General features: G+C 48.1%; 1 protein-coding gene across 1 annotated transcript in view; it reads right to left on the bottom strand.

Moving 5' to 3' along the window:
* Nucleotides 1-25,659, bottom strand: part of Asator (tau-tubulin kinase asator) — a 364,070-nt gene that overhangs the window by 232,138 nt on the left and 106,273 nt on the right. The window lies entirely within an intron of this gene.

Raw genomic sequence — 25,659 nt, 5'->3', positions numbered from 1 at the left:
CCAAAGAAGTCACGAGAAAACTGAAAAACGAAGAGGGCTGGAGACGCCGCCTTGAAGTTCCCGGAGCAGTTGGCTGTGACGTCATGGATTTTGATTCATAATGTTACGCAAAGGACGAGTCAGCAAGACGAGCAACTATTTACAGGTTATATTTACAACAGTGGTTGCAGCGCTGACCGGTTAGATTCACAGCGCGAGCCCCGTTCGTTCTTCCTCCTCTTTTCTCGAGTGATGGCATGCACGCGGCTCGTTCAAACAATCAAATACAACAAGCGTGTAGCATATTCGTGACTCCGGGACGTCGCCGCAGAAGCGACGTCCAGGAGCGTCTCAATGTCATCACCGGGAGGGTGATACTGCTTCAGCCTTGTAACGTGCACGATATCACTGGCCTGGTAAGCAATTGGGGCGTCAGGGGCGATCTCGTAGGTGGCGGGAGTCACGGCACGAAGCACTTGGTATGTGCCTGTGTAACGAGACAGAAGGTTTTATGACCGGCCAGCCTGACGCGACGGAGACCCTAGAAGCACTAAAAAACCAGGCGGGAAGTGCATGTGTCGGTGTTGTCGGTCGTAGAAACACCTTTGACTGTCTTGGGATTTCAGAAGGCGGACGCGGGAATTTCCCTTGTGTGGACACCGCGGGTGATGGCATCAAGTGCATATTCACTGGTCGGTGCCGCGTGAACAGGGAGGGTTGTGTCGAGGCGTAGTGCTCGTTGTCGGCCGACCAGAAGGAAAAATGGGCAGTAACCGGCTGTGTCGGGACGCGAGGAATCATAAGCAAATGTGACAAACGGTAGAGCGATGTCCCAGTGAGTGTGGTTTGAAGAGACATATTTCGCGAGCATATCTGCGAGAGTGTGATTGAGACGCTCTGTGAGGCCATTTGTTTGGGGATGGTATGACGTGGATAGCTTGTGCCTCGTGGCACAAGGCTGTAGGATGTCCGCGATAACTTTTGATAGGAATGTCCGGTCACGGTCTGTGAGAAGTTGTCGCGGAGCTCCATTAATAAAATGCCGTCGCGTAGAAGAAAATCGGCGACACCTGTGGCGCAGATTGTAGGAAGCGCTCATGTGATGGCGTAATCCGTGGCCAAAGCGATCCACCTATTCCCAGAGGTAAAGAGTGGAAAAGGGCCAAGTAAGTCCAAACCAACCCGAAAGAATGCTTCCGAGGGAATCTCGAGTGGTTGAAGGTACCCAGTAGGGAGCGTCGATAGTGTCTTTCGTCGCTTGCATTTCTCACACGCAGCTACGTATCTTCGAACGTAGCGAGCAAGAAAGAGAGAGAGAAAGAGAGAGAGAAGCAACTTTATTGAGCCGAGCTTGACATCTTAGACGCCGTCGATGGAAGTGGTTTTCTCTTCACGGGACCCATAAGCTTCCCTAGCCACCTGGCCCCTGGAGATCAGGACGAGCTGGTCTTCCAGGGCGGTGCTGGTTAGCAAGGTCTCCCATCACTCGGTAAGGGTGGATGAGGGATGGGGTAGGGTAGTGGGGAGGTAAGAGGTGGGGGGATTGCCTTGATGAAATCGCATTCTCCAATGACGTGTTGGAGCGTGCCTAACTGAGTTTTGCAGAAGTTACAATCCTCCTCGTACCTTTGCCCTGGCCAAAAGAAGCGGCGGAGGATCCGGTCGGAGGTACGTCACACACCCAGTTGACCGGCAGTGAGGAGCTCCTTGAGTTCTTGAAGAACAGCCGAGCGAAGTTGTTTAGGGATCACAAAGAGGAATGCGGGCCAGTCAGGGTGAACGTTGTGGCGGTAGAGTACGCCATCTTGAAATGTGAATAAGCGAAGGTAACTGTCGGCAAGTGACGATTCCAGGCGGTCAATGATGATACACAAGGACGACTCGTCGGCGGCATGGAGCATTAGAACAACAGAGAAGACAGGCCTCGATGTCAGTATCAGACGTGGAGGTCACATCTTCGACTGCGTAGCGAGAGAGGCAATCTGTGTTCTGTTGTTGGCCTCCAGACTTGTAAGTCACTGCGTAGGGATATTCTTGTAGTCGGAGGGCCCAGTGACCGAGCCGGCCAGTAGGGTCCTCGAGCGACGAAAGCCCACAGAGTGCATGATGGCCTGTGATTACTGAGAAGGGCTTACCATATAAATATGGGCGGAACTTTGAAACAACCCAGACGAGAGGAAGACGTTCGCGCTCGGCAATCGAGTAGTTGCGCTCTGCAGTTGTCAGTAGCCGGCTAGCGCAGGCTATAACGCGGTCGTGTCCATGTTGGCGTTGCGATAAGGCGGCGGCGATCCCATAACCACTGGCATCGGTTCGGACCTGTGTAGGTGCAGACGGGTCAAAATGGGCCACGACCAGTTGATTCGTGAGAATCATGATAAGGCGTGAAAATGTGGCAGCCTGAGGGGAACCCCACGTAAAAGGCACGTCTTTCTTCAGAAGTTCAGTGAGTGGTCGAGCGATTGCTGCGAAATTTTTCACGAACCATCGGAAATAAGAACAGAGCCCCACAAAAAGGCGTTATTGCTCGAAGCTTTTCTCGGTCGGGTTGTGCGCCGGAAGCATCGGCGAGATCGCCTAGCACTGTAATCTGTCGGCGCCCGAAGTGGCACTTCGATGAGTTTAATTGCAGCCGTCGCAGAAGATGTCAAGGATAGCTGCGACGCGCTCAAGGTGCGTCTCAAAAGTAGGAGAAAACAGAAGGACGTTGTCGAGGTAACAAAGGCAAGTTGATCATTTGAAACCTTGAAGCAGAGATTCGATCATCTGTTCGAACGTGGCGTGGGCATTGCATAAACCGAACAACATAACCTTGAATTGGTAGAGGCCATCTGGAGTGACGAAGGCGGTCTTTTCGTGGTCTTCCTGATCGACGGAAATTGGCCAATAACCAAGTCGAAGGCCGATGGACGAAAAGTATTTGGCACCCTGAAGACAATCAAGAGCGTCGTCGATTCGTGGTAAAGAGTGAACGTCCTTTTAGTAATTCGGTTTAGGCGGCGGTAATCGATGCAGAAACGCCATGTGCCATCTTTCTTTTTGACGAGCATGACCGGCGACGCCCCAAGGACTCGACGAGGGCTCAAGAATGCCTCTGGCGAGTATCTTGTTTACTTCCTGCTGAATGACTTGCCGCTCTGCGGTGGACATCGTGATACGCTCGGCGGTGAATGGGAACAGCATCACCAGTGTTTATCCGATGCTTAACAAGGGACGTCTGACCAAGTGGTCAATTGTCGGTGTCAAATATGTCGCGGTAGGAAAGCAAGAGGCGATATAGGGCGGCTGCTTGGTCAGGTGCGAGGTCCAGAGCGACCATGGGACGTAATGGGCCGTCGAGGTTCAAGGCATCCTGCGGGTAATCAGGAGTATCTGGAGACGCGTCGGCTGTAAAAGCAGTGACGTGGTCGGCTGTCACTGATTGGAGCGTCGCCACCGCTGTGCCTTCAAGTAACAGTTGCTTCGTCAAGCCAAAATTGATAACGGGTAGACACATCCGATTAGCGGCAAGGGTTACGATGGAATGAGGCACAGAGTTGTCGCGCGCCAGGAGGACATCACGAATAGGCGCGACGACGTAGTCGCCATCAGGCACGGTTGCCGTTGAGGCCAATTCGACGAACGTTGGGGCTTTTGGAGGTAAGCGAACAAACGATGTAGTGCAGAGGGTGTTCGGTTGTTCGGGGCAAACGTCTGAAAGAAGAGGAAGTTCGAGATACAGCGTACTAGTTGCACAGTCAATGAGGGCAGAATGCATCGTCAGCAAGTCGAGCCCGAAGATTAAGGTCATGAGGGCAACATGTCAGCACGGTGAACAGGACTGGAACTTGGCGGATATCAATTGCTATACGAGCAGCGCACATACCCCTTACGGCAACAGTGGCGCTATTGGCGACGCGCACGGCTCGAGTGATGGCAGGCGTAAGAACATTTTTGAGGTGACGACATAGGTTAGCGCGAATTATGGATACTTGGGCTCCAGTATCAATTAATGCCGTCAACGGAATACCACCTATTCTACTTCAATTACGTTCGTGTTGGTGAGGAGCGTCAACAGGGGATTTCGAGAGGATGAACGCGATGCAGCATTACCTCCAAGGGCTGCATGGCCTAGTTTTCCGTTCGTCGGTTGGGCGAGGAACAGCGGCGAGGTTGGGGTGACGGGAGCGACGGCGTTGAGGCGACGGCGATCGCACGGAGGAGCGGCTGTCAGGGGCATCAGAAATAGAGTACACACGACGAGGTTAATAACGGCGAGCGTCGGGGTATGGGCGAGGAGCAGTGAATGAGCTCCAGTATGGCGGCATCCAGGTGGTGCGGCAGTGGCGGGATACATGAACAACGCGATGGCAGCGGAAGCAGATCGATTTGTCATCTGGGGTTCGCAATTCGGCAGGATTGCGTGGTCTGGGAGCGAAATACTGGTCATTACAGGTTGTGGACATGGGAGTGGGTGCCGAATCGGGTAGGGAGACAGAGCAGGCGGTAGGGATGCCAAGGTTTGCAATTTCTTGACCCACAACTGCTTCAATAACTGAAATAGTACGGCCCGCTTGGTCAAAGGTACCGTCAGGGGGTCGTGGATGAAGGGGGCCCGGACTCGCCGCTTCAATCTCAAGGTGAACGATACGTGTGACGTTTTCTTGAGATGGCCGTGTGGCGGTAAGAGCGGAGCAGGAGGACGTGGCAAGGGTGTTTGGGCGCCGGAAAATTGTGGGACGATGCTGCGGCTTTTGGCTGCCTCGAAGCAGCGGCATTTTTTGACGATTGCGTCGACGGTAGAAACGTCCTTATAGACGAGTAAATTGAAGCCGTCGTCCTCGATGGCTCTTAGGATATGGCCCACCTTGTCAACCTCGGTCATGTGCTCATCGACGTTCAGGCAAAGCGCGAGCCCTTGCTGTATGTAGGAGACATACTATTCGGTCGACGACTGGACACGGGTGGCAAGCTCTTTTCGCGCAGCCTGTTGGCGACCTGACGGGTTGCCAAATAGGTCGCAAAGCCGCTCTTTGAAATTGTCCCAACTGGAGAGCTCGATTTCATGGATGCGAAACCAGACACGCGGTGTCCCGTCCAGATAAAAGGTCACATTAGCAAGCATGATGGTAGGGTCCAACTTGTGGCTTTGGCTAACACGCTGATACATGCTGAGCCAGTCGTCGATGTCAACGCCATTTTCGGTGGAGAATGTCCCATGATCACGCAGACTAGGAGCCGTAACGTGCGTTGGGGTTGGCGCTGCAGGTGTAGGTGGCAATGGGGTGGTTCCATGTGAAGCCAAGACCGACAAGACGATGGTGCGGCCGCTTCGGAGCTCTGTGGCGAGGACGGGGAACGTTCCACATCCACCACAATGTTACGCGACGGACGAGTCAGTACGACGAGGAACAATTTACAGATTATATTTACTACAGTGGTTGCAGCGCTGACCGGTTAGATTCACAGCGTGAGCCCCGGTCGATCTTCCTCCTATTTTCTCGAGTGATGGCGCCCACGCGCCTCGTTCAAACAATCAAATACCACACGCGTGTAGCAATATCTTCCGGCGTAGTTAGATGTTTATGGGTGAAAATTAATGACATTGTATTTTAAAAGACCCAAAGAAGGAACTTAGGAAGCTTCACAAGGTTTTAGTAAACATCGTTGACCGAAACACGCACACGCGCACGCACACACACACGCGCGCGCAATCACACACACACACACACACACACACACACGCACGCACACACACACACACACACGCACGCACGCACGCACACACACACACGCACGCACACACGAACGCACACACACGCACACACACAGACACGCACACACACGCACGCACACACACACACACACGCACACACACACACACGCACACGCGCACGCACACACACACACGCACGCACGAACGCACACACACACACACGCACGCACGCACGCACACACGCACGCACGAACGCACACACACACACACGCACACACACAGACACGCACACACACACACACACGCACACACACACACACACACACACACACACACACGCACGCACACGCGCACGCACACACACACGCACACACACACACGCACGCACACACACACACACACGCACACACACACACACACACACACACGCACACGCGCACGCACACACACACACGCACGCACACACGCACGCACGAACGCACACACGCACACGCGCACGCACGCACACACGCACGCACGAACGCACACACACACACACACGCACACACACTGACGCATCGGCCCGGGGGTTTCGATGAGTAATTATTAACGGAGCACCCGACGGCGAGTTTCTCTTCTAATAATAGCCTATTATCGCGAAGTCAATGAAGCTGTAGTTGCTCAGGAATCGATCCAAACTGATCCAGTATTTCTCCTCGCCTTAAAGGACGAAATCGTCACGCAAAGCGACGATTTCCTTCCTCGTGGCGCGCGTGTTCGCCGCACAGGAGAGCATTTCCGCGTCTCCCGCAGCCGCCGCAGTGAATCAGCCCAGCGAGTGGCTTGGCTCTTGCGCTGAGTCAGCGCATCAAGCACGGCGGGTGAAAATGGCGCCCTCTGGCGCCGCCGTAACACGAGCGCCCACTGGGCGCAGAGGCTGCCTCGACTCTGCACCTGGCAGTCGTCTCGCACCGTCGCGCTCAGTGGTGACCTTCGCGCATCCAGCCGAGGACCGGAAAGCGGAAGCCGTTGGCCGCGATCCAACGAAGGCGACGTTGTCGACACCACCGACGTCGCTCTTTTGGCGTCGCGAAGACGACGCGGGAGAACAGCACGAGGGCCCTTTAGTGCCGCATCTTGCAGAACTGCTTTGCAGAAAAAAATAAACTTCTGCTGCTGGTGTTTGGATGTTTAATTGATGAGCTCTCTTGCAATTACCTAGTGAAGAATGGAGGCAGCCGTTCAACTTTTACTGATCGTGTAGTTGAATTGCGCGGAGTATAGTACTTGCAGCGAATGCTCGCTTACCTCTACCCAACATCACAAAATATTCATTAAAGCTTCTTTCTGGGCGAGTTGGTGCATGCTTGATTTGAATATTATAACAGATCTAACACATGCAACCACAAAGTAACAAGGACAAGACTCAAGCGCGGACTGCCAACTAAAATTCATTGACGGAAGACGGATACCTCATATAAGGGGAAAGGCAAAAGTGAAGGGGAAGGGAGCGATACCATCGGGAAATAAATGACATTGCGCATTGATGAACGTACGTGCCGGCCATCAACCAAAACAGACGCAGAAAACAAACAACTAGAACGAAGGCAAGCCATACTAAAAGACAATCAAATCAGTAAGCGGTGGTTTCCAAAAATTAAAGCTCTGCAGCCAAAAGCGATACCGAGGGGGTTCTTATGCACTTGCTGCCACATTTCCTTATGTAAAACGCTTCCAAACTGACGCGCGCCGTCGTATCGGCACTCTTACTGAGAATCTTTGTCTCTCCCAATCGAGCCTCGCAACCTGTGCATTTAATTACGTGCGTGGCCAAATGTGCATACTGGTCCTTTAAATCACTTAAATTTCCGGCATGTTCCCCCAAGCGTACAATAATGCAGAGGCCAGTATGGCTGACATAAACCTTTGCGCACTTCAAGGGAATGGCGTAGGCCACTCCTGTGGAACACTTGACGAACGGCTTGTCGTGTTTTAGCTGACGACCTCTTCTTTTAGAGCTGCAGATGCATGGGCATAACTGTGCCAGCTTGTTGGGTGTCGAAAAAACAATGGACACACCATGCCTGTTGGCGACGTTCTTGAGAATGTGCGAAGTCTTCTGCAGGTACGGCACAACCAAAGGGTTATCCGTCTTCCAACGGTCATCTTTTCTTCGTGTTCCTAGTTTTAGGTTTTGAAGGAGGGTCTCACACACAGCAGTGAAGACCGAATAGGGGAACGCCGCCACCAAAAGTCGGCTAGCCTGATTCTCAAAATTTTGTGCATTAGGTGCGGGCATGATTTTTGAAGCGATGGGGGCGAAATGGGAAAACACCCGTGTACTTAGTATTAGGTGCGCGTTAAAGAACTCCAGGTGGTCGAAATTTCCGGAGTCCTCCCCTACGGCTTGAATAATAGTGAGAAAGTGGTTTTGGCACGTTAAACCCCATAATTAAATTTTTCAATGATTTTCGAGGAGATGATTTCACACAGTGCAACGCTATAACTCTTTGCAGTTTTGGAATAGGCTGAATCATACGGTAGCAAATCATTTTTTGCTCGAGGGAAGTAGCCCCAGCAAACGTTCTTTTCATGGAAGTTAGTCTCAGGTCTAAAAACTGTAAACCATCTGCGTCAGGTATTGCATGGGTAAAATTGAACCCAAATCGTGCGTTTAAAACTTCACCTACTGTAGAGAGGTAGGTGAAGGCTGTCTGTCTTTTTAAAAGCCCTGATAAATCACCAACATACCTAAATACCTTTAAAATAAAGCCCCCCAAAAAAGACCTATCTAAAAGTTTGTCCACTTTTGCTAAAAATATATCACAAGGAATTGGGGACACACAGGACTCAATGCAGATACCATTGCGCTGCAAAAAAGGCAGGTTGTCATAAACAATAAAAGTAGATCTCAGGTAAAGCTGGAATAACGATATAAAATTATCTACTGACAAGTCTGTTGAATTCCGTGAAGCACTTTGCCATTTGCTTTTACGCATTCCTTAAGAGCCAACAAAAGCTGATCTCGAGGCACCAAATAAAACAAGTCTTCTACATTTACAGAGAAACCAAAGTCAATGTTATCTGTGCTCTCAAGGAACAGCGTGACATCGCTAGATTTCTTTGTAAGGAGCGCTTCTTTCAAAGCAAGCGTTTTGAGATGCTTTTGCAGAAACCGACTAACGTTTATTTGGCACCAACCTTCTTCACTAATGATAGACCGGTATGGAATATCCGGTTTGTGGGCCTTGGCTGTAAAAAATGCGTTTAGGCTACTACCTCTGTTTTCAGCAAAGTCCCTCACAAGTTTGTCAAGACTTAATTTCTTACAGAACTTAATAAACTTGGTCTTGACCCTAACGGCACTTTTCTGAACAGGCTCAAAATTCTTAGTGATCGCCGCTTGCACTTTTTCATCATTGTACATTCCCTTTGGCAGAACAACAAACCCAGTCTCTTTGTCTGCTTGAACAAGCACAAGGTTATTTCTTTTAAACAAAAAAACCACGCCATTTAACAGTCTTTTCTTATTCTGCACGTCAAGAACGTTTGATGAGCACTTCCGCAGAGAGTCTACACCTTCAAGGAGGCAGCGGTCCCGGTCCTCTTCAGTTCTCGCTTTCATGGCCGATTTCCTGTTCGTTGCCATCAGCTCACGGGCCGGGACACCAGGCTGCCACCCATATTTTGGGCCCTTCCACAGGAGGCGTGTTACGTTCTCAGGCAGCTAAACATTACCAAGGACGGTTAAACTTCCTTTACTCCCCTGTGTTATGTTCCTCTTACGTAAACAAGACAGCAACAGGTTCAGAAGGCTCCTGCAATGGCACTCTGTGAGATGAGCAGCTGTTTTCGTAAGCGATGCTAACTTCCTTGCGGCGAGCCATCCGGGGTGGTCAGCGTAGCAAACCAATCAAAGCCAATTTTGAAAAAGACGAACTTACCGCCACAGTTCTGACCGCATTAGTCTGCACAGTCTTTTAACGTGTCCCCATGACGGTTTTACAGGGCCAAAGTGAGCACTTACTTCATCTGGCACGAGGCCCTTGCGGATACAGAAGGCGCAGCGTCTTGCCCGGCATGTTGCGTTCACGTTGTGGGTCAGTAAAAGGTCAGTGATACGAAAAGAGGGAAGAACACCGAAATAAGAGCCCAATGAACGACAAAGGTACTTATTTGAAACTTCTTTCTGAGCGAGTTGGTGCATGCTTGATTTGACAAATATTCTCAGTAAGAGTGCCGACACGACGGCGCGCGTCAGTTTGGAAGCGTTTTACATAAGGAAATATGGCAGCAAGTGCATAACCTCTGTATCGCTTTTGGCTGCAGAGCTTTAATTTTTGAAAACCACCGCTTACTGAATTGATTGTCTTTTAGTATGGCGTCCCTTCTTTCTAGTTGTTTGTTTTTCTGCGTCTATTTTCGTTGATTACCGGCACGTACGATATCGATGCGCAATGTCATTTTTTGCTGATTGTATTGCTCCCTTCACTTCCGCCTTTCCCTTTGTGTAAGGTGTCCGTCTTCGGTCAATAAAATTTAGTTTACAGTCAGAGCTTGTGTCTCGTCCTTGTTACTTTGTGGATACATCTGTTAGCGCTATTGCAATACTCAAATCATCTCAAAAGAGTTGTAAAAAAGTAAACACCCTTCGTTTGGAGCAGGTGCTGCTCTTATTCCACAACTACTTTATTTTTCGGTGCAAGGACCTAGCCTACTTTGTAGGTATCCGTCTCACGAAAAACATGGGCAGAAGGAAGGGCAGTTTAACCTCCATGTTGTGGCAGTAATCAGGGAACAAGGCGAGAAATTAGCGCGTGACACACTACGTGAGGTGCTTCGAAGGGCCACTTTGTCACGAGAGAAGCACAGGTGCGGTCGTAGCGTAATGGTTAGAGCACTCGAAAAAAGAGGGTCAATCACACTTGAAGAGTTATCGGTGCTAAAATGCGGCCTAGTTATTTTCCTAAGATGTCCAGGTATGGTTCCTGCGATTTTTGAATATGCGCTACCTCCATGGCGGCTGGTATCTCTACGAATTCAACCGCGTTTTCGTAATCTATCAAAGCCGGGTTAAGAGGGTTCCGTTGAATTCCTCAGGTTTCCTTTACTGAGAAAGCATTATATGTCCTCTGAGGCAGAAAAATCCGGCGTCATCAAGCGATGGTACCAGAATAGCCCGGTGGCGCAAAATGTGGCGCAAAATGTTCGGATTTACGTCACATGCCTAAGGGAGGTTCCTCTAAACAAAGTATATTCATGACTCAAAAGAAAATTTGGGTCTGGGTGGGAATCGCACCTGGGCCTCCGGTGTGCGAGATTCCCCGACGCCACGGCTGCTGCACGGTTCAGGCCATCTGGCTGCGACGTTAGAGTAAGATGACTCAAGGTGGAGTAAATGAAGGTGAATTATAGTGTATAATTGGCATGGCGTGGATGCCGATATTTCCCCCCTTCATGTACTTTCTTCCACCTTGCGGGCCTCTGCAGAGCTGACTTGCCATAGTGCATCAAGGTTTATTTGAGCGGATAAGGTGTATTACGGTTTGCACAAGTTAGATGAAGACATATTAGGGTACAGTTGCTAAGGGCACGTCGCAATGTCACGTATCGTGCTGCCGGGATAATTGGAAGTAAAACGGTTCCGAGATGTTGATATATGACGTCACGTGACATGTCATGAAGCGTATAATGAAGCCATCACCATATGAACTCGTAGCTATTTGGCGATGAGTTCCGAATGGTTGCGGTATTGTGATTATTCAACGGAGAGACAGGAAAGCGAAGAACAGAACGCAGACGCGCTCTAGCAATTAAGAAGTCTTTAATGGCGACAACTTAGAGCAATCACAATGCTTTCACCTTCAAGTCATTGAAGGATACTTAAGAGACTGTCAATTTTACCGTCTGATTGAGGAGGTGAATGTGATAAATTGTACAATATTTCTTGTCGAAGCCAGCCCGCTGCTAGGTTGACCGATGTCAAGTGGGTTGACGTAATTATATTGGACTTCACCTTCGTGAATATTGTATACAATCAAAGGAAATATTTCGACGCATTTCAGCGAAACAGTAATTACCGATCAAGACAGGGGTCCGGCAAGGAGAGGCAGTCTCGGCAGTGCTATTAACTGCTTGCTCAGCAGAATTATTCATGCTATTAGACTGGGAATGCTTAGAAGTCAGGATCAATATCTCGGCAACCTACAGTTTGCAGATGGCATTGTTCTGTTCTGCAACAATGGAGATAACATGCTACAAATGACTGAGGACTGCTGTGCCTGGTGATCCTTCGGAGGCGGCAAGTTCAGACAGCCTGCCAGGAAAAATCACCTAAGGCTGTTCGAATAGGTCAGAACAGATGGTGAAGAAAAGCACAGGCCCAAGATGAGAAAGGCGGACGCGTTCGAGGCGTCTAGAATCAAACGTGCGATGTGACAAGGTAACAGGAGCAAATGCGCGAAGGTCAGGATCCAGCCGGAGACTGAAAAAGCGAAGGAGGGTAAATCCCAAGTTTAGGCGTTTGCGGAGATCGGGGATCGGCGTGGACAGCCGTCACGAAAAAGGAGAGTTTCGCGATGATTCAGGTGTTGTAACCGTCGCCTAACCACATTTCGGACGTCTCGTTGTAAGCAGAGGGAAGCGCACTGTAGGCTGCTGCAAGAGCGGGTCACTCGCGGAGGCAAAGAAAGGCACTGCGCACGCGCGACTGCACTCTTCTCGCAGTGACTGCATGGCGTCCTCAAATTGCAGCCACGAGGTGCGTCAGGCGATTGAGCGGCTCTTGCCTTCTTCGCGACCACACCCTGCGATAACCACGGGATGCGTGACCCTCTCGTCTGAAAGGGTTTGTTTGATGCCTCAGAACAAAGAAATTAGGAAGACATGCTGCAAATTATTTTGTTCTTTTGTGTTCATTTTGTATTCGACTGAGTTGTGTGTTGAATGCTTGGGAAGCTTAAGGAATAGCACGACATTTTCTTATGTTAGGCTCAGATTAGATCCGCAATTTCAAAATGAAAGTTTACGTGACGACACATGTCTTTGGCCAACAGGGTGCGTGTTGCATACAGCTTGGAAGGTCTCGCGCAAGTGGACAAGTTGTGCTTTTGCGGGAGTAATGAACTAGTCGTATTTTATTTGGCAGGACTGCTTTTTTGGTGGCACGTTTTGTAGGTTGAGTTCAGCAGGTTTGATTTCTTCGACGATGTTAATTTTTTGAACGTTTATGTTTTAGGAGGTTTTGTTAGACAGGGAATCGTTGGTCTCTTCTGCTCTTCTTATGGCGGACTTTTTCGGGTTAGTTTGATGTTTACTTCCCTGAAAACGTGACAGCTGAACGCTCGAGAAAGGAAAGCGTCAGTGTTTTTGCTTTCTGTAGTTACACGGAAATGTAGGCTGAAGATAAAAAAAAAAGCCTCAGTGTAATTTTGATTGCTACTTGCTTTGGATAGTTCGCAAGATTTTTCTTTGGAAGTTCTTTTTTTATTATTTGTCATATTGGTGATTTACTGTAATAACGCTGCGTCGTATCAGCAAAATAAAGAAGAGCGCTAGATGTAAACCGGAATAATTCGGGCCTTCTGAGCAAATTTAGGAACGTGATGAGGGTTGAAGACGGCACTCCCTTTGGTTTATTTCACAATAGGATATTATGTAATCCTCATGTAGGTATATTGGGTTAAGTGTTACGAATTTTAATTAAAGTAGCCTTCCTGATCGGTGGAAGCTCTAATTCATTATAACTTAACTATTTGCGCGGACACATAGTTGGAAGTTTCTTAGTACTTGTGCCGATTAACGTGCACCTTGCGTTTCGTGGTTTTCCTTTAGGTAGGGGGTTGTCGGCTTATTGGAATTAGTACGCTCTGGCAATGAGAGCAGCCTGCATGTTGCGCTTGCTGCATTGTGTGTGGGCGGCAAAGGTTGCTCCTTGGAGTTTGTCATGCTGTATTAATGCAGTCCAGTCAGTGCCCACCTATCAAGAGGCCTTCGGCCAGAGGACCTCGATTCTTGGAAGCTGCGACCCCATGGCATTGATCAATGCAGGCATCGAGCCGGCCGAGCTGAATCGAACAACTCGACCTCCCGATGCACCATCTGGTTGCGGGGTTGCTGTTGTGTTAGGCCGCGGGGCCTAGCCGAGCGCGCGCCTGTGTGCTGGTCGAGCAAGCAGTCCGGACACCGTGCTCTCGGGTGATGAAAGAAGACTCCCCCCCCGCCCCCTTTATTATCGTGCACTGGTTTTATATACATGCGTCACATGACCGCAGATGGCAGTCGCAGTTGCCGATGGCGGCTGACGTCAGGAATCAAGCAGGAGCAGACGATTCCTGCACATTGCCCTTTGCAAGCACTATTAACATCACGTGCATACAAAATGGTATGGGGAACCAGCGCTGGATAGGCGGCGCGTCGAAAAGAGTGCGTTGCACGCCGCCCTGGCGACGAAACGCGGCATATTCCAGCCACACAACCAGACGACACACACGCATACGCAGCCGTATTATAGTTCGTATGTTTCCGTTTTCGCGCCGCTTCAGGTGGACAGTTTCAAGTGGACAGTTTTTGTAAAGAAGCTAGCGCCATCAAGTGAAGAAATGACGAGAGAAGCTTTTTAAGCTTTATATATTTTTCACAGTGCGTCGCGGCGAGCACGTGTGTTTCTTTAACGGTTGCATCGTGTATCGCTGCCATGCTTGCGTGGCTGCCTGCCTTGCAAATCTAGCAGTTATGGCTCCGGTCGTGCTGCGCTATGGTTTCGTAAGTATTAGTTGGCCTGAAGATATTCCATATTTCTCTGGCTAGACATAAAAAATGCTGATGTTACTTCGCCACAGCAGTCAATGGAGAAGAAAGCTTTATCGCATCAGCTGACTCGCAAGCAAAGGTTTGAGTGCTCCGCTGCTTGATCCGTAACAATCCTGGCTACATTTAGCACTAATTACATAAATTTGCCGGATGCATCTCAGCGCCGAGTCCTCATCCGCAAGCGCATTTTTATAAACACATAGGTGGCTTAGTCGCGCGTGCGCCGGCACTATGTGCATACAACTCGTATTACAAGGCAGCTTCCCTCCCACATAATTCTTGGCAATGAATGGATAATTTTTACCTTTCGTATCGTTCACTTGGTGCGGTGGCGTTGGAAGGGGCTTGACGGTGGCATTGCGATGGAAAAATGGTACATATGCCGGATGGTGCATGCTATTGCTCATTTTGTTTCCGACGAAATACCGACTGCAGATTCTGCTGTTTGGTACTGTCTGCCATGGCTGACCGTCTTCACTATCGAATAAACCAAGGATACACGCGAAATCTGATTTAGAAACCAGCCCGACACCGCTTGACAGGGCGACAAGACGGGAGCTTACTCCGCTCGCCTGACTGCTTGGATCCAACGCCGCCTCCGTTCTTGTTCGTAGGGTTTAGATGGAAAGACGCAGAAGGATACATCCTCCCTCATCCCGACTTAGTTGTGGCACTTGTATACGCAACAGTATCGTCGGCGCCCTTTTGTTTTCCTTCGACTTTAAGGGCACGCAACGCAATTTTCGTCCGCGGGGGAGGCTGCATTGTGCATGTTCTGACCGCCAGGGCGGCGCTGCAGGCGCCGTGAAAACTCCAGCGCTGGTTCCCCATAGGGAGACAAGCATCCTGTTGTATTAGTTTCATTATTCATTTGAGTTCTTTATTCCCCAGGGGGCGCTTCTGTTCTTCGTTATATGAGTTTGTGGAGAGTTTGTGGAGTGATTTTGTGGCGGATGGACGTGCTTTTCGGGGCTCCATGGCGACGACGAAATCATAAGTTTTTGTGCATGCTTTGAGCTTGCTTCTGTTTTTTATTCGCCGGTTTTTTGCATTTAAATAGTAATTGGGGGTTTTCCTTTTCTTTCCCTTTTTTTGTCTCTCGTATTTCGGGTGCGCGGGTGTGCTTCGTGTAAATTTGTTTTGCAGGATGATTATAGCGTCCTTTCGTGCCACGTGTTCCAACACGTGCAGCCGGGTGGGACGTTGAGTGTTTGTAGTCTTTAACTAGTAGCTTGGAAGTGGCAAGACAAATAGCTATTAGCGGTTTTACTGTGCGTGTTTGGTAGAAAAGTGAGAGCGTGGCAGCGTGGTTGAGCGCGTGCGAGAGCGTGTCATACCTTCGGTCTCCGCGACATTGTTTATTTTTGAAACAATGGTGACAGTTGCTTTGCGGTATTTTGAGGATTTGGATCCTGTGCGTATCGTTTTTTTTTTTCTAAAAGGCACGTGCTCTGCATTGATATAGTATTATAGTATTTCCAAAAAGCCGTGCAATACATGGCGAGAAAGCCGGTAAAGCAGGCAGTACGGGGGGGGGGGGAAGGGGGGTCCCTCAAGGCAGATGAGGAAGCGGGTGAGAATGGAGAGGGCGTCGAAACAACCGGCATACAATGTGATGTCGATACTAGGCTGCAGAAAATGGAGGCTTTCCAGGAAGAGCTTTGCAAGAGCTCAAAAATTAGCTAAACAGTGAGCGTGAGGCACGGAAGGTAGTTGAAAAAAGGCTTGAAGCAGCTGAGGAAAAGCTGAACAGGGAGCCATTGTAAACGACAATGTGCGTGACAATGGAACGCAGACCCCCGACGCGACACGCGAGGGAGGGTCAGAGAAATACGTCGAACACAGGCAGGGTGATGAAGGGTTAGCTGGAAAGAGCAGCACCTACCTTGAGGCCGCTACGCGGAAAAAGCAGGAGCCCAGGGGACAATCCCCCTTGTCGAGTCCGAATCACGCGGAAAATGACAAAGGGAAGCAGGGACAGGTAGGAGAAAGTGAAATGGTCATTATCGCTGGCGATTCAAACCTGGCTGGGTGCTCAAAAGCAATTGTGGAGAGGGTGAAAGGCGACAGAAGAGTGGCGGTAGGGACATTTCCAGGGCGCACACTTGGTTCTGTCATGGAGCGAGCAAAAGAAAAGCTTAAATGCCCACGTGCGCAACCTCGTCATAGTAGCAGGTGGGCTAAATGACGTCCTAAACAGGAAAGGGCCAGGACTAGCCCAGCGCTTGGCGAAGGGGGTGGACGACTTGCATGAGCTATCCCCTCAGGTGCTGATCGTGGTGTGCACGGTACCGGAGGTGCCTGTGCGTGACAGTCACGTACAAAGAGCCATAGTGGCTGCTAATGAGGCAATCTGGAAAATGAGCCGAGAGAAAGGCTTCGAGGTTGTCGAAGTAAACAGGGAAGTGAGAAGTTGTGGTGGTTTTAAACGAGACGGGATCCACTTCAATTACAGGTTAGCACGAGAAGTGGGCTGGCGACTTGGTAGTCGCGCTGTTGCTTTTTTAGGGGGCCCGCAGGCGCTCAGGAGGTCAGAGTAGATAGTAATGAAGAAGGTCCCCTAGGGGAACATCAGAAGAGCATCGCCGTCGATAATAGAAAAAGGAGGAAAACAAGAAAAAGAGCTCGCCATGCAATAGGCTACATAAACATGCAGGGCGGCAGAAGAAAGGAAAAGTGGGCAGAGATTGAGGAGCAGTTACACAGAGAACAAATAGGGGTGTATGTGGTTACAGAAACGCACCTTAGAGACTCAGAAGAGCCGCCAGTTATTGAGAATTATGTTTGGGAAGGGTGCAACAGAACTAAGTCGGAAAGAAAGGGAGGGGGAGTCGGAACGCTCATCCATCAGGGAGCCAAATGGAAAAGAGTAAATTCACAATGTCAAGAGCATCTTTGGTTATCAGGTACAATGAGTGGGAAAGAAACTTGGCTGGGTGTTACGTATTTGTGGACCAGAAACAATTGCACGGAGAAGAATAAAGAGTTAGTGGAATGCATAAGCGCTGATATTAAGGGTTTCGGGAGTGGTGCGGAAATTGTCCTATTACGTGACATGAATGCCCACATACAGGATTTAGATGGTTATACCGACAATAACGGGAAGTCAATGCTGGACCTTTGTGAGCAACATAACCTCGTGATGGTGAATACAGGGCCTAAGTGTGAAGGACAGGTCACGTGGGCAGTGGGAAACCGGCAATCAACCATTGATTGCTGTCTGATGACAGAAGGAATTCATGATAAGTTGAGAGAAATGGTCATCGATGAGGAAGGGTTTAACAGCATAGGGAGTGACCATAAACGCATCATTTTGAAAATGGGATATGTAGTTGGATAGGAGAGCAAGGAGAGCAAAATGGCCAGTCCAAATTTGAACGCTGAACAAATAGCAAATACAATCACTAGAGTTGAGGAAAAACTTGGCAAATGGCCAAGTAAAGAGCGGGAATATGATGAGCTTCTAAGTGTAATAACGACAGAAATACGGAAAGAGAACCAACATGTTCGTTGGAAAGGAAAAAAGAAACCAAAAAGCTGGTGGAACAAGGAGATACGAGAAGCGATCGCCGAACGACAGAAAGCATCTCGAGAGCACAGGCAGGCAAAGAAAGCGCAGTTGTCAAAGGATGAAGTAACTAGTAAATGGGACATATACCGGGAGAAAACGTCTGTGGTTCAAATACTGGTGCAAGCAAAATCAAAAGGTGAAAGTGAACGTTGGTTGTCAGAAATACGTGAGAAAAAGAAGGCCGCACCTAGAATATTTTGGAACCACATAAAATTATTAGGCAGGAAGTCAACAACAATACAACAACATATCATAGACGAAGATGAAAGCAGACTGGAAGGAGAAGCGGCAATAAATTACATCCGAAAAATAACAGCCGAATCTTTCCAAGGCAATGACGAGGTTGTATATGAGGAAAAAAAGAGCATGAAAGAGACCCAGGAACAGGAGCTGGTTCTGACAAATTTAAACTGCAAGAAAGCGGAAGAGAAAATTCCTAAGCGCACAGCCACAGGGCTAGAAGAGGTTCCCGTTAAGCTGATAAATGAACTAGGACCAAAAAGTAAGGAAGCTCTGGTGAAAGCAGTGGAAAAAACTTTAAAAGATAGACGGATACCAGACAGTTGGCGACAAAGTAGAATGAATTTAATTTATAAGGGTAAGGGGGAGAAAGACAGAATTCACTCGTATAGACCGTTGACCATAACATCGGTAATATACAGGCTAGCAATGCAGGCAATCAAATTAAAGCTTCAAGCATGGACAGAGAATAATGGAATTTTGGGAGAGCTTCAGAATGGCTTCAGAATAGGTAGGCGTTTGGACGCTAACTTGTTTATTCTTACTCAGTGCATTGAAATATCAAAAGCAGAAAGCAGACCCTTGTATGTGGCCTTTTTAGACATTACAGGAGCCTACGACAACGTAGACCGCAACATTTTGTGGTATATTCTGGAAGGGGAAGGCTTAGGTAACGATTGTGTACAGCTTTTGAGAGAGATTTACCTAGAAAATACCGTTTGCGTTGAATGGGAAGGGATGAAGAGCGCGGAGAAAGTTCATATCAACAAGGGACTGAGGCAAGGGTGCCCTTTATCCCCGCTGCTGTTTATGATGTACATGGTGAGGATGGAGAGGGCGCTGGAAGGAAGTAATATCGGGTTTAATCTCTCATACAAACAGGCAGGTACAGTAATAGAGCAGCAACTCCCAGGTTTATTTTATGCGGACGACATTGTGTTGCTCGCTAACAAGCAAAGCGATTTGCAATGTCTGGCTAATATCTGTGGACAGGAAGGCAACAATTTAGGTTTGAAATTTAGTGTTAGGAAATCTGGTGTTATGGTATTCAATGAAAACAGTGAACAGACAGTGGAGATACAGGGCCAAGAAATACCTCGGGTAACAGAATATAAATACCTTCGTATATGGATAAACGAAGGCAATGGATATATGGAAACACAGGAAAAAACCATAACAGTCAAGGGGAAGAGAAATGCAGCCATAATGAAGGACAGAGCGCTATGGGGATACAATAGGTACGAGGTCCTCCGAGGTATGTGGAAAGGGGTAATGGTTCCAGGACTTACTTTTGGAAATGCGGTTGTTTGCTTTAAATCAGGGGTACAATCAGGACTCGACGGGAACCAAAGGTCAGTGGGTCGCCTCGCATTGGGCGCTCACGGGAAGACTACAAATGAAGCTGTGCAGGGGGATATGGGCTGGACTAGTTTTGAAGTGCCGGAAGCTCGCAGTAAAATTGAGTATGAAGAACGGCTTAGGAATATGGAAGAAAGTTAATGGGCTGGGAGAGTGTTCAGGTATCTGTCAGGCAAAACATTGATTCACCGTGGAGGAAAAGAACTAGGAAGCTTACCAGCAAGTATGCGGCCTGTGGGGTGGGCAACACAGCAACAAGGAAGGTCAAGCGGAAAGTCAGAGAGGCTGAATTAATCTCATGGGTGGCGGCAATGGAAAAGAAACCTGCCATGAGTAACTCCTTAAGAGGAAAAAAACGAAATCAGGAAAGAAACCATTTATGATAACTCAAAGGGAAGCTCATTACTTTTCGAAGTGAGATCGGGATGCCTTAGAACACGCACCTATAAAGCGAGATATAAGAAGGAAGAAGAAGCATGTGCTTGCTGCGGTAAAGCTAGGGAAACGAGGGAGCATATTTTATTAGAATGTGAAGACGTCTACCCAGCGGTCGATTTAGGCACCACTGGCCTCCTTGAAGCCCTTGGGTTCAGTGGGAGCAGTGGTAAAGCAAACAGGTCCGAAATAGACATTAGTAAGAGGCGATTGGAGGATTGGTGCAAGAAATGTAGGGAAACGACAAAAGACGGAGACGTACAAAAGCACAATTCGCAATAGGGGATCAGATAGTTTGGAAGCGGTAGTTCATAGTGTTTTAGTTCATAGTTCATAGTTCATAGTGTTCATAACCTAGGTAGGATATTAGGCAGCATAGTAGCAAGAGCTTGGTGGCGCAACCCACCGCCCCGTTCCAAAGGGGACGCTCATAACATCGATCCATCCCATCCATATATATATATATGGTTGTATGTGTTCAATAAATGGCTTTTTACATCGGGACGGCTGGAGTTTGGCTCCCACCTTCGAAAATACCACACATCCCTGACACAAAAGAAAGCAACACAGAACAAAATCGCTTAAAGCATCAGTCGTCCACCGCTAGCCCTATGGGCTTGCGAACAACTCTACCAAATCTGGCCGTAGTTACAATTTTGTTTCAGAATCGTTACCCTTCGTTCCGGTCAGAGTTAGAGGCACCAAAGCTTCGCGAACTTGGTTGCTCGTACGAGTGACCAATCGGGCCCTGCTGGGCTGTTCCTGACTATCAGGGAACTAGTAGCTTCCGCTATCTGCCCGGTCTTTTGGGTGACGGTGCGCATTCTCCTGTTTCGACGGACTTCGAGCCCGCTTTCCGTTTATACACGGTATGATCACGGCTATGGTGCTGCTGCGAGCACAGTACCTTTGGTACGGAGATCAGTCAGCCACACCACATCACCTGTGTCCACGTTTGGGAGATTTTTAGACCGGTGATGTCGGTTCAAGTGGCGGCTTTGCCCCTTCCTGACCTTACGGTCATTGGCTACCGCTTTCTGCTGGCAGCATTGTCCCGGACTGCGGTTCGAAGGCAGCATTGGAACTCTCGTCCTAAGCATTCTGCCCATTAGTATTTCCACTGGGCTGACTTTCAGAACACCAGACCTGGCGCTATAAGCCAGTAAGGCTAAGTAGGGGTCATCCGACTTCAAAATCAGATTCTTAACCGTCTTTACCAAACGCTAGAACTTCCCCGTTGTCTTGGAGGTGCCTCGGACTCGTGGTCACACGACAGAAGCTATATATTTTAGAAGAGCTCGAAACTAGAGTTAGAGCTAGAAATATAATAACCTGTATAGTTTTGCGTATTGCTCGAATTCCACACTGACGAGCAGGGGACCATTGTCGGTCACCACACACTCGGGAATGCCATGGGCGCTATAACGTAAAACTATTCCAAACTTTTCTATTCCAATTCTGCTATCAGCCCACCGCGATTAGTGGAAAAATTTTTTGGTGCCCCCCACTTCACCTGTCTATCACGCGACGTCACGAAAACCGCGATGCCTCCCCATCTGATACGACGTGTGCACACTGATTATGCATAATTAGACCGAACAAAACGAAAATGGTATTTTCTGATTCGATGCCTTTTTGCCATTAGCGCTCGGCTATTGGTCAAAAGTTTTCGGGCTGTGCCCACTTCCCCTGCCTCTCACGCGACGTAACAAAACCGCAAAAGCTCACTGCGTCAAAATGACGCGTACGGGTTAACGATGCATTATTATGCCGAACAAAACTGAGTTATCTTCTGAATAGCCACAGGCTGCCTCGCTCCGAAAGGAATAAAAGATGGCTGCCGCCGATCGCTCCGGCACTCGCTACTCGACTCTGTCGGAGAGCGTGGGTTTATTTGCGTGTAATAAAACCTTTTGCGTGGCCGTGTAACGTTTTCGAGAACTTTCGGCACACTTACGACCTCGTTCTGCTAACTCTTCTTTGCTGAGGATCAGTTTTAGCTTCATTCTTAAGCTTCCGTTGCATGCCACAGCGATTGTCGACGAACCACCGCAAGCTAAGAGAAAGCGGACTAATCGCAGACGCCGGCACCACCCTCTTCATCCGGTTATCGATATTCAGTGCAGTTGCTCGGACCCACCAAATCCCTCTCCACTTGAGCATGCTCCTCTCCTCTTGTGAGCGAATTAGGTAAGACAAGCCGCTCAGTGCAGGCAATGTTATTCGGTTTTCAAGCAAACAAAAGTGACCACCTATGAACGAGGGGAGCATTTGATTGGTTTGTTTAGACAACCCGGCGGGTGACCACCCGATGCTTGCGTCGGTGGTTACGCATATTTAACGTCAGGAGATTGGAATAAAAACATATTACCATAGTTTTACGTTATGCGGCCCCACGTCTCGCAAAAATGCTGTTTATTCTACTGATCATAGTAGCAGAGTTTGCGGACGGAAGAATGGCGATCTCTTGGTGTCGCGACAGATAATCTACCATGACAAGATATTGCCGTCCGTGAATTTGACACAGATTGACCCCTACTTTCTCCCAAAAAAAAGACGGTGTTGTCGATCCAATCATCGCTTCAATATGTTCCGGCGCATGTATCGCGCAAACGTTGCACTGTTTAAAGAAAACGAAAGATGCTATCTCAGTGCTAAGTCCCGGCCACCAGAAAGAACCTTTAACTACACATTGGCATCGCGAGATGCCTTGGTGACTGTCATGCAGCTTGCTTAGAGCTTCTTTATGAAGGGGCTGAGGAATGACAAGCCTCATACCGTTTAGCAGCAACCCGTTCACCACAGAGAGACATGCTCGATTCTGCCAGTATGGGACAAGATAAGAGGGAACATTTTGTTTCTTAGGCCACCCTTTTTTTGCAGATTATTCGCCGGCTTCGACACACTTCATCATTCGCTTGACCTTTCACTCTTGTCAGGAAATCGTCGCCTGTTTCTAAACCCATTAAACAGGCTTTCGAATAAATTGTCCCCTCTGAGACAGTCAAGCAGCTTCCTACTTTTGTACGAGCTAACGGCCAACGTGAAAAAGTGTTAGCAGTGGCTAGCGATTTGCCTGGCACATACACTACGCAAAAACTGTACGGCATCAGGCGCAGAAGAAAGCGTCGAATTCTAGGCGGCATATTATCGATTGCCCGCTGACCTAACAGCGATACCAAGGACTTGTGCCCCCGTATTCACAAACGCACCTCGACTTGACCCTCCACTCGAAATGCTCCTTGAGGGCGGTTTTTCATTTCACAAATCGCCCTCCACTTGAAACGCGCCTTGAGTGAAGGAAAGCTCGAGCGCTTTACTCCAGAATCTCAAGGTAGCCTCGCAGCTACCTTGAATCGCTCCTCGAGTGAAGTTAGCGCGTAAACATGGCTGCCTTGCGATCTGTCGCTCGCCTCGTCAGCTTTTTCCGATGGACGCCAGTTGCCTCCGTAGCTTTTCTTGGGTTAACCGTTCTGCGCATTCTCAAGGGCTACGTTTTAGGAACTGGTGCCGTCGTCTGGAGCGCATCGGCAACGAAATCGTTTCACTGCGGCGCCGAGACAGATCGGTCGTCCTGTCAAGAAAACTGCGAGCTAGTGCAGTGACTGTCGTCTTACTCCGTGCATGAGCCAACTGATGACCTGCACACGGGTATTCTTCGTGCCAGCGCTCCGAAACTACTATCGGCGTCAGTGCATTCATGTGTTTCTCGCGATTCATCGTAGAAAGCCGCATCAGTTCAAGCACGGCGCGATACATAACTGCGGCGGACTTCGAACTTGTAAAAAGAAAACAGCTACGAAGATTCCCGTTATTAGTGCGTGTATTGCCTGTGTGCTTGTGTTGCTTGCGCGAGCGCCGTAAGTCGCCCCGTCGGCGCTGTTTGTACTCAGGCAGATCATCACTGCCTACGCTAATCGAAGGACGGCGAAGCACACCGCAGCAAAGCGAGCATCTCTGTAAACGAGCAGGTGAGCTCACTTTAATTTTTGCAATTTTCTTTAATTTGATGCGGCTAGTTGCGCTAAGGAAAATAAGAAATGTACTGTAATTTCGCGCTGACCGTGTGCGGTTGGTGCAATTTCAAGTCATAAGCAATAATTAGTAATCCTTGCTTCAAACCATTCACTTTAATTAGCTTGTCATCCCTATGAAGATCCGAGCTCAACGAGGAAGTCACCGACCATGAAATGGCATTGAGAATTATACCTGCACGTACACACAGGTTAATGTAATGTTTTGTTCGAATAAAAAAGACAGAATAACAATACAACAGAGTGGAGTTGTTGTACATCACACAATTTTTTTATTCCGATAAATGAAGGTGTAGTAATGTAGGGACAGCTCCTAATACAGACAGTGCTAGCAAGTGGTAGCAGATATATCTCGTACACCTTTCTTGCGAATATCCCAGCTCTCTATAGGGTTCATTATTTAAGTGTTAAGTGTTAGATCGCTGTATGTCGGGACCAGCCAAAAAATGTTTTTTTTTTGCAAATAAAAATAAATAAGAACAATATGAGCTAATTATTGTAAAAAAATATCGCGCTCTAGAACACAAAATTCTTAAACGAATGTATTATTACGAAATGTAAACTAAAGACAACGAATACAGTACTTAAGCTAGTGTTCATGGACCTTTTTTAACGTCATTGTATGTTTATTACAAACCCCTTCTCTTATGCAGGAACCATGTTGCCAACAAACGCACGAAGAGCAACTGCCTTTCCAACTGTGCTGTGTGTGCTGCGTATGCATTGGTGTGCAAGTGGAAGAGAGGTCCAGTTAATGTCCTGCTGCACTATAATAGCCGTCGAAATGTTCTGCTTAAGACATCTATCACTTTTCTGATATCCTACCAGCTCAAACATGACCACTAAAAGCAGTTTGACTGCATGAATTTGCCTTCATAGACACGTTGTAGCTGAAGTCATTGTATTTTTCATCTAGATGTCCTTTCTTCAGTCATACATATTAAGACAGTATGTACCTCTTAATAATTTCTGGTCAATTGAAGTGCCAATTTTTTTCTAAAACAATAAATTAACATTATTCTCGCCTTTTTGTTCTTTGATAGTATGCAATACAGCGTGAACTCTTATCCTACAAACAGAAGCAGTAATGAAGGAGAATTAAGAAAGGGGGTTAACCGAGGGGTGCGATTTTTAATAATCATATCATGAGAAGCCAACAAGCAAAGTCACCAAATACAACATAGGGAAGATTACTTGTACTTACTAATTGAATGAAAGAAATTATAAATTAATAGCAATGAAAGTGGATGAAGAAACAACTTGCCACAGGTGGGGAATGATCTAGTTCTAGTAGTAGTAGTAGTTCGTTCTAGTAGTAAAATATAAATACACAAGAAAGTGGATGGGAAAACGGCGCCGTGGTAGCTCAATTGGTTAGAGCATCGCATGCCTATGGCAAGTTGTTTTCTCATCCGCTTTCATTGCCATTAATTTGTAATTTCTTTTATTCAATTAGTAAGTACAAGTAATTTCTCCTATGTTGTCCTTGGTGCCTTCGCTTGTTTGTTTCCAAGGATATAAACAGAAGGAGTAGTACTGCTGACAAATATATTCTA

This window comes from Dermacentor andersoni, chromosome 7 (genome assembly GCF_023375885.2).
Source record: "Dermacentor andersoni chromosome 7, qqDerAnde1_hic_scaffold, whole genome shotgun sequence".
In the NCBI taxonomy this organism is placed as follows: Eukaryota; Metazoa; Arthropoda; class Arachnida; order Ixodida; family Ixodidae; genus Dermacentor; species Dermacentor andersoni.
Note: the sequence above shows the minus strand (reverse complement) of the source record. Positions and strands in the feature narration are given on the sequence as shown.